This window comes from Sinocyclocheilus grahami, unplaced genomic scaffold (assembly GCF_001515645.1).
Source record: "Sinocyclocheilus grahami isolate Dianchi unplaced genomic scaffold, SAMN03320097.WGS_v1.1 scaffold2042.1, whole genome shotgun sequence".
Classification (NCBI taxonomy): Eukaryota; Metazoa; Chordata; class Actinopteri; order Cypriniformes; family Cyprinidae; genus Sinocyclocheilus; species Sinocyclocheilus grahami.
The window spans coordinates 4,732-13,387 of NW_015507221.1; the positions used below are offsets into that span (position 1 = coordinate 4,732).

General features: G+C 42.5%; 1 protein-coding gene across 1 annotated transcript in view; it reads left to right on the plus strand.

The window, feature by feature from the left end:
* The window catches only part of LOC107573819 (gastrula zinc finger protein XlCGF57.1-like), a 28,909-nt gene that overhangs the window by 666 nt on the left and 19,587 nt on the right, over nt 1-8,656 (plus strand). The gene's annotated exons all lie outside the window — the stretch shown is intronic.

Here is an 8,656-nt window from a genome sequence, read left to right on the forward strand (position 1 = left end):
GATCTCTCGCGTTGGGCCGGTAACAGGTGGAAATTGACTTTAAAAGGTTTTTTTTAACAGGCACAGGACATGTTCCTGTGAAGCGTCATTTGCCTCTACAATTTGCAAACAGTCCAGGAAAGGACCTGTTAAGAAAAAAGTTGTGACTATCAGAACAGACCCACTGCTCATAACCAGGGGCCAGTTGCCTAAACATAGTCACTAAGTTAAGAGTGTCTTAAAGGGTTAGTTCACCCAAAAATTTAAATTAGCCTGTTATTTACTCACCCTCAAGCCATCCTAGGTGTATATGACTTTCTCCCGTAAGACAAATCCAATCGGGAGTTATATTAAAAATTGTCCTGGCTATTCCAAGCATTATCATTGCAGTCGGTGGGTGTTTCTTTACCACAGTCAAAAACACATCCAATAAAGTGCACGCATCCATAATAAAACGTGCCTCACATGGCTCCGGGGGATGAATAAAGACCTCCTGTAGTGAATCCATGTGCTTTAGTAAGAAAAATATCCATATTTCAAATTGTAATAAACACTTTTCTATCACTTCCTCCATCTGTCATAAGCGGAAGCCATTCCGGTGGGTGACGTAGGATGTTGGCGTTGCGTGATTAGTGACGAGTGCGGAGAGAGAAAAACGAATCACGAATTAGAAGTACAAAACGAGGATTTGTAAAGGACAAATGTCGGAGGATTTCGATATAAGCCAAGAGGAGACGGGTTTTCCTTTGCTAAAGTAAGGAAACTTTGCCTCCTTTGCTCCTGTTAACAAACTCGCGAGACTAGCATATCTCAGAGGCTCATACGTCCTACGTCATCCGCCGGAATGGCTTCTGCATACAACAGTTAGCAGAAGTGAGAGAAAAGTGTTTATTATGTTTAAAATATGGATATTTTTCTTACAAAAAAGCATGGATTCGCTCCAGGAGGCCTTTATTCAAGCCCCGGAGCCGTGTGATGCACGTTTTGTGATGAACGAACTTCCGGTTCGAGTGAACGGTGGTGTGTTTGGCTGCTGCTGCTCTCCGGTATTTTATTTTATTTTATTTTACTTTGTACTGTCATGTGATTTTTGTGGAGCATTATTCCATTGCCTGCCCTGTTACGGTGCGTGGACTGTGGATCTGAATGAACTTCTGAATGAACTTCAACGTGGAGAACTAAATCCAGTTTGAAATGTGGTGCTATATCATCTGTGCACTGGTTTGCTGGAGTTTTACTGTTTGTTCTTCGAAGTGGGATCTGTTTTTCGATCCCGGTGTCAACTGCTTTCCGAGCATGGTGCATAAATACTCTTCATTGGATTTACAGAGACTAAATTCGTTCTACCGGCTTCCCGGCGAAATATACAACTGCTATGCCGCACTGGGAATTACATCCCACCCCAGGTACATCCATCGCGGATCTCGCCGTGATTGCCTTGTGTGGTCTGTGACTCTATCGCAGGATAATGATTATATCCCGGTCATTTGGTCGTCATATCGCCGCTCTTCCATCGGATCAAATGGTAAAAGTCAGAGCATCAATTTTGGAAATATCACTTTGCTCAAACAGAAATTATAATTGCACCATAAAAGCTCACCAACTTGGCTGGAGAGGACGCTGTTGTTCGCCGCTGCTCTGTTGTCACAATTTCTTTGTTTTAATATTTTTTAACCGTTTTTTGCACGGATTGTTTTAAATTGAAGTTAGAGGACGTTGGCACTTGTTGTTTTCGGCCATTTTCTCTGTTTTAACAGTTTTTTTACATGGATTATCATCGAACTGAAGGCTGTCTACTCATCTACTGTTATCCCCGTCAACATCGGTTGATTGTTAGTCATTTTTCGCTATCAGTGGGTGAACACCTGGATTTTTTTCTGTCTTTTAGCGTTGCTGCTGCAAGCTTTTTTGGCGATCGACATGAAGCTCAAGTATTACCTTCCGCAACTGCTGACTCTCAACAACCGCACCATGCCCGTAACACGGGAAATACCGTGAGATCTTTGCATGCAAAGCTGAACTGTATGGAAAACATCACGAGATCCCTGCACATCAGGCAGGACAGAAAATGTGGAGTGAATTCCAGTGTACTATGGCCACTACAGAGATTCACTACCTCATTAACGCTTAAAATATAACTTTTTAATACACAATCCCTCACAAGTAAATCATCTTTTATACAAGACCACATCATGGATAAGGGATTAGACTTTGTGTATTACAGAAACATGGCACCAGCCTGAGGTCTACTCAGCGATAAATGACGCATGTCCCTCTGGTTACAGCTACCTGGAGAAAGCCCGCAACACTGGTCGTGGTGGTGGCTTAGCTGTAATACACAGACAGAATTTGGAATTGTCCCTCCTCTCCTTGCCTGCATTGTCTTCTTTTGAATGCCTTGCATTTAAGTGTAAATCCCCTTTCCCCATGACAATACTTCTCATCTATCGGCCCCCTAAACAAAACTCAGGTTTTTATTCAGAGATGCACAATCTACTTACAACACTCTGCACAATTTCTGATAACATTATAATACTTGGAAATTTTAATATTCATGTAGACACTCCCTCCTGCCACTTTGCAGCTGAGTTTCTGCAACTACTGGACTGCCTCAACCTCCAACAACATGTTGATGTCCCCACACATTTCATGGGCCACATACTGGACCTTGTCATTTCAAACTTAGCCCCTATTAGTAACCTTATGGTGTATGAACTGGGTGTATCTGACCACAAGGCCATCTCAATGTACAGTGGGGAAAAAAAGTATTTAGTCAGCCACCAATTGTGCAAGTTCTCCCACTTAAAAAGATGAGAGAGGCCTGTAATTTTCATCATAGGTATACCTCAACTATGAGAGACAAAATGAGGAAAAAAAATCCAGAAAATCACAGACCCAGCCACGTTTCATCTTCAGTGCCCTTGCTGATGGAAGGAGGTTTTCACTCAAAATCTCACGATATATGGCCCCATTCATTCTTTCGTTTACACGGATCAGTCGTTCTGGTCCCTTTGCAGAAAAACAGCCCCAAAGCATGATGTTTCCACCCCCATGCTTCACAGTAGGTATGGTGTTCTTTGGATGCAACTCAGCATTCTTTCTCCTTCAAACACGACAAGTTGAGTTTTTACCAAAGAGTTCTATTTTGGTTTCATCTGACCATATGACATTCTCCCAATCCTTTTCTGGATCATCCAAATGCTCTCTAGCAAACTTCAGATGGGCCTGGACATGTACTGGCTTAAGCAGGGGGACACGTCTGGCACTGCAGGATTTGAGTCCCTGGCGGCGCAGTGTGTTACTGATGGTAGCCTTTGTTACTTTGGTCCCAGCTCTCTGCAGGTCATTCACTAGTTCCCCCCGTGTGGTTCTGGGATTTTTTGCTCACAGTTCTTGTGATCATTTTGACCCCACGGGGTGAGATCTTGCGTGGAGCCCCAGATTGAGGGAGATTATCAGTGGTCTTGTATGTCTTCCATTTTCTAATAATTGCTCCCACAGTTGATTTCTTCACACCAAGCTGCTTACCTATTGCAGATTCAGTCTTCCCAGCCTGGTGCAGGTTTACAATTTTGTTTCTGGTGTCCTTTGACAACTCTTTGGTCTTGGCTATGGTGGAGTTTGGAGTGTGACTGTTTGAGGTTATGGACAGGTGTCTTTTATACTGATAACAAGTTCAAACAGATGCCATTAATACAGGTAACGAGTGGAGGACAGAGGAGCCTCTTAAAGAAGAAGTTACAGGTCTGTGAGAGCCAGAAATCTTGCTTGTTTGTAGGTGACCAAATACTTATTTTACCGAGGAATTTACCAATTAATTCTTTAAAAATCCTACAATGTGATTTTCTGGATTTTTTTTTCTCATTTTGTCTCTCATAGTTGAGGTATACCTATGATGAAAATTACAGGCCTCTCTCATCTTTTTAAGTGGGAGAACTTGCACAATTGGTGGCTGACTAAATACTTTTTTGCCCCACTGTAGCTGCCACTCCTCTCTTTCTACACTAAAGATAAGCTTTAAATCTGTTTCGGGGACCTGAAAAAGATCAACCTAGACACTTTGACCATAGACCTCCAGCATCTCTCTTCTGTTGATTTCTCCTCAGCCACTGAGTTGGTTGATTTTTACAACCAATCTCTGAGCAGTCTCTAAGATTTCCACGCTCCTATCAGAGCTAGAACTGTCACCTTTTTGCTCTCAGCTCCCTGGTACACCTGTGAACTGCGAAAGATGAAGACAGCTGGGCGTGACACTTAATGGCCTCAGGACTTACTGTTCACAGGCAAGCCTACAGAGAGCATCAGAAGGCCTATATGAGGTCTTTGAGAGATGCACGGTCACAGTTCTACTCCAATATCATTAACAATAGCCCTGGTAACTCCAAGCAACTTTTTTCAACTATCAATTACATCCTTAAACCACAAACTCATTGTCATTCAGGAGCTACAGAGGAGAGGTGTGACAACTTTATCACTTTTTTCAGGAAAAAAGTAGATAACATCCGCTTCGTCCTATCTAGCTCCCATGTCCTGTCTGTCCCGACTTTCGACCCACAGCCTGGGATTTCCCAACCTCTCTCTGACAGGAAACAGACGCTGTTTCTCTGACATCTCACAGCAAGCGGTTGAGAACATTATTAGAAAGATGAAACCATCCACCTGTGCCCTGGACCCCTTTTCCACATCATTGGTAAAATCTAACCTCTGAAGATTTTATATCTAAAGTCCCCTGATCACTAAGGTCATCAATCACTCCCTCCAGGCTGGCCATGTTCCATCTGCATTGAAAACTGCTGTCATCAGACCACTTCTAAAAAATCCACCTTAGACCTAGAAGTCCTTGACAACTACAGGCCCATCTCCAAACTTCCATTCATTTCCAAAGTGCTGGAAAAAGTAGTAGCTGCGTAGCTTCTGGTCCATTTAAAAGAAAATAAACTCTTTGAGAAATTCCAGTCTGGTTTTTGTTCCGGCCACAGCACGGAAACAGCCCTGGTCAGGGTTACGAATGACCCTACTGATGATGGCAGATGCTGGCTCCCCATCTCTCCTTATCTTCCTGGATTTGAGCTCAGCATTTGACACTGTGGACCACAACATTCTCCTTCATCGTCTGCACTCCACCATTGGTCTATCTGATTCTGTGTACAACTGGTTCTCATCTTACCTGACTGGAAGAGAGGTTAAATCCTTGACACACAATGTCACCTGTGGTGTCCCTCAAGGCTCAGTGCTCGGCCCCATCCTGTTTATCCTTTACATGCTCCCCCCTCGGTCATGTCATCAGTCGGCATGAAATTTCTTTTCATTGCTACGCTGATGACATTCAACTCTACGTTAAGACAAACTCAACCCCGTCTGCTGTCCTGCCATCTTCCACTTTGACCACCTGCCTGGAGGAGATAAAGGCGTGGAAGAAGCAATATTTCTTGCAGCTAAACAGCTCCAAGACGGAGGCCATCCTAATCGGCACTCCAAACCAGGTCCGAACATGTGTCATTAACAGCATTACCTTCTCTGGCCAGGATATTTCACTTTCAACATCAGTCACCAACCTGGGTGTTAAAATGGACTCTCATCTGACCTTTGAAGACCACATCAAACATCTGTGTATGACCTCTTTCTTCCACCTGAGGAACATCGCCAAACTTCGCCCCGTGCTCACTCTTGCAGATGCAGAAAAGCTTGTCCACGCCTTTGTCTCCTCCAGGCTGGACTATTGCAATGCGCTCCTCATTGGAATCCCTGGAAAAAGCCTCCAGAAGCTGCAGTACATTCAGAACTGTGCTGCTAGGATCCTGATGAGGGTGCACAAAAATGAACATATGACTCCCATCCTTAAATCGCTCCATTGGCTCCCTGTCTCATTCAGGACTGAGTACAAGGTTTCCCTCCTCACCCACTAGTGTGTCCATGGTGACGCCCCCCCCACCTCAAGGAACTCCTTACTCCACAATGCTCTACACGTACCCTCCGTTCTGTTTCTCCTGAAACCTCCTAGGACCAAGCTCCGTACTATGGGAGATCGGGCTTTTTGCTCAGCCGCTCCCAGTCTGTGGAATGCTCTCCCGAACCATCTGAGGACACCACAGTCTGTGGATGCTTTTAAATGTGGCCTTAAAACCCACCTTTTTAGTAGAGCTTTTGCTTGATTTTTTTTTTCTGTGTCCTTTTGTTATTTTTAATAAACACTTTTTGTAAAAGTGTAGCACTTTGGGATTTTGTTGAAATATAAAGTGCATTATAAATAAAATGTATTATTATTACCTCAGCTCTCGGCGGTCAGCCTGCACTACTACTGCTAAGATGGCCTTAGTGAATGCTAGGTCAATATCGAATAAATCTTTTATTTTAAATGACTTTTTTTACATCACATTCATTATACTTCTTATTTATTACTGAGACTTGGTTAAACATTGGAATCCCTGGAAAAAGCCTCCAGAAGCTGCAGTACATTCAGAACTGTGCTGCTAGGATCCTGATGAGGGTGCACAAAAATGAACATATGACTCCCATCCTTAAATCGCTCCATTGGCTCCCTGTCTCATTCAGGACTGAGTACAAGGTTTCCCTCCTCACCCACTAGTGTGTCCATGGTGACGCCCCCCCACCTCAAGGAACTCCTTACTCCACAATGCTCTACACGTACCCTCCGTTCTGTTTCTCCTGAAACCTCCTAGGACCAAGCTCCGTACTATGGGAGATCGGGCTTTTTGCTCAGCCGCTCCCAGTCTGTGGAATGCTCTCCCGAACCATCTGAGGACACCACAGTCTGTGGATGCTTTTAAATGTGGCCTTAAAACCCACCTTTTTAGTAGAGCTTTTGCTTTATTTTTTTTTTCTGTGTCCTTTTGTTATTTTTAATAAACACTTTTTGTAAAAGTGTAGCACTTTGGGATTTTGTTGAAATATAAAGTGCATTATAAATAAAATGTATTATTATTACCTCAGCTCTCGGCGGTCAGCCTGCACTACTACTGCTAAGATGGCCTTAGTGAATGCTAGGTCAATATCGAATAAATCTTTTATTTTAAATGACTTTTTTTACATCACATTCATTATACTTCTTATTTATTACTGAGACTTGGTTAAAACGTGATGACTTGATGCCTCTTGTTGAGATTGCTCCTCAAGTCATTTTTTAGCTCTCCACGGGCCTCTGGACATGGTGGTGGAGTTGCAACAATTTTTAGAAGCTGTTTTAATTGTAAGACTGTGTAGCGGATCAGCTCATGGGGAAATATGAATAATTAACCATAACTAGTTATAATTAACTATTCATATTTTAGATCCACTGTAGATATTTAGCTGACCACTCAGGGTCAACCGTCTTGTCAATTCTAAGAACGTTAATTTCCTGGTTAAAGGAAATAACCTTCTTACTGTACAATTCTATAAGTTTGTAACGTAAATCTGCATGATTATTGACTCCGGTTATGAGTAAACAATGAACACGTCAAGTGTGATACAAGTAAGGTTTTATTAACTACATAAACACTTAAACTAGTCTAACATATTTATTAACTACATTAAGCCGGTCTAACATACACATACACACACACACACACACATACAGTTGGTATAGGAAAGGGTTAAAGGGTTAAAGTAAAGAAAGAGACATAAGGAATGACATTTATGGAACCATTTTGCATATTCAGCAGATCTAAAACCTGAGGGAAAACGTCAGATTCTTAGTTCAAACAAACCTTGTAAAAAGGTGTAACTGATACTTAATGCATCAATTAAATCGACTAAGTTTGATACTTGCGTATGTCTGAAAAAAGATTCCTGATGCAATCTTAAGGCCCCAAGATCTTGCTGAAGTTGGTTGATGAAAAAGAGCTAGTTTGAGTCAGAATCACTTGATGAATGAAAAGGACTAGGCCCGAGCCTGGCACGAGCTTTGGTATCCTGGAGCGTTTCCTCACATTTTCTTAGCTTCTGGCCGAACCACCGACTGAGGCGGGTCCCTGGAGCCGGGCCTTTAAGGTCGGAGAAGATCTCCGCCTTTCAAGATGGGCTTGTCCAATGAGCACAATGGAATTCCCGAGCGGGAGGTGGCAATTGCTGGAGGGTTTACGACCCCTTTGTTCTCTAAGCATGGTAATTTGCAAATGGACTTAAATCGAAATTATTAACGATTCTCAGGGCCCTAATATATATTGCCTATGTACCACCATATAATATACACGCTTGTTTCGATCATAAGAAGGCAAATTCATAGATACTAAACAAGGTAAGATTACATATAGTGAAAAGGGAGGATCAGGAATGGGTCCCCTCACAAGCATACTAAAATAGTCTAAGAATATCAAAGACAAAATACACAATGACAATAATATACTCAATGGCCTGAAGAAATATGTGTGTTCATTCAAATAACGGTTTTTCTATGAATTAACTAGAACACAGTCATTTCTACTCTGCTTTTCCTTGGGACAAAGAGTGGGCTATCCTTCTCACATTCCTGGGGGGTCATAAAACCAGTGATATCATGATTAGTTGTCATGGTGACCAGAGCGCCTGGTGTTCAGCAGACATCCTGGCATCCAGTTAATTGAGTGAGGGGACTGTGACGATTTGTTAACCTAATGAATAATTGATTTGTTAAATCAAATTAAAATTAGTGTGTCAGATTGGTCGAGACGCTACACCTGTGAGGTGGATGGATTATCTC